This window comes from Alligator sinensis, unplaced genomic scaffold (assembly GCF_000455745.1).
Source record: "Alligator sinensis unplaced genomic scaffold, ASM45574v1 scaffold1416_1, whole genome shotgun sequence".
NCBI classification, from domain to species: Eukaryota; Metazoa; Chordata; order Crocodylia; family Alligatoridae; genus Alligator; species Alligator sinensis.
Genome location: NW_005842714.1, coordinates 485,390 through 485,790, shown reverse-complemented (window position 1 = coordinate 485,790; position 401 = coordinate 485,390). Strand labels below are relative to the sequence as shown.

General features: G+C 64.3%; 1 protein-coding gene across 1 annotated transcript in view; it reads left to right on the top strand.

Moving 5' to 3' along the window:
* The window catches only part of CREBBP (CREB binding protein), a 190,440-nt gene that overhangs the window by 94,853 nt on the left and 95,186 nt on the right, over positions 1 to 401 (top strand). The window lies entirely within an intron of this gene.

Below are 401 nucleotides of genomic sequence, written 5' to 3'. Positions count from 1 at the left end.
GCTCCCACACTTGGGGGGTCCCAGGGAGCTGAGACTCCGCCAGCTTCACACCCGGCCACTCAGCACCCCCACTGCTGAATCCGCTGCCGAATCTGGCATGTCTGGCCACTTGATCCACCCCCTCCCCACCGAATCTGCTGCCAGCTTCCTTGCATCTGGGGACAGGGCCCCACACACTGCTTCCTGCAGTGAGGGATGGGGAGGGGGCAGGGCCAAGCAATGCTCAGCTGGGGTAGGACAGGGCACAGGATAGAGCTGTGGCTCATTGGGGGGGGGGTGCCTCCTGCCATTGCATGCACCCCAGGAGGACATGGGGGAGGCATATGCCCCCAGATCTGCACAGGGCAGGGGGCTATAGCTGCAGGCTGGAGCCAGGTCTGTGCCAGGCTCTTCTTGATGGG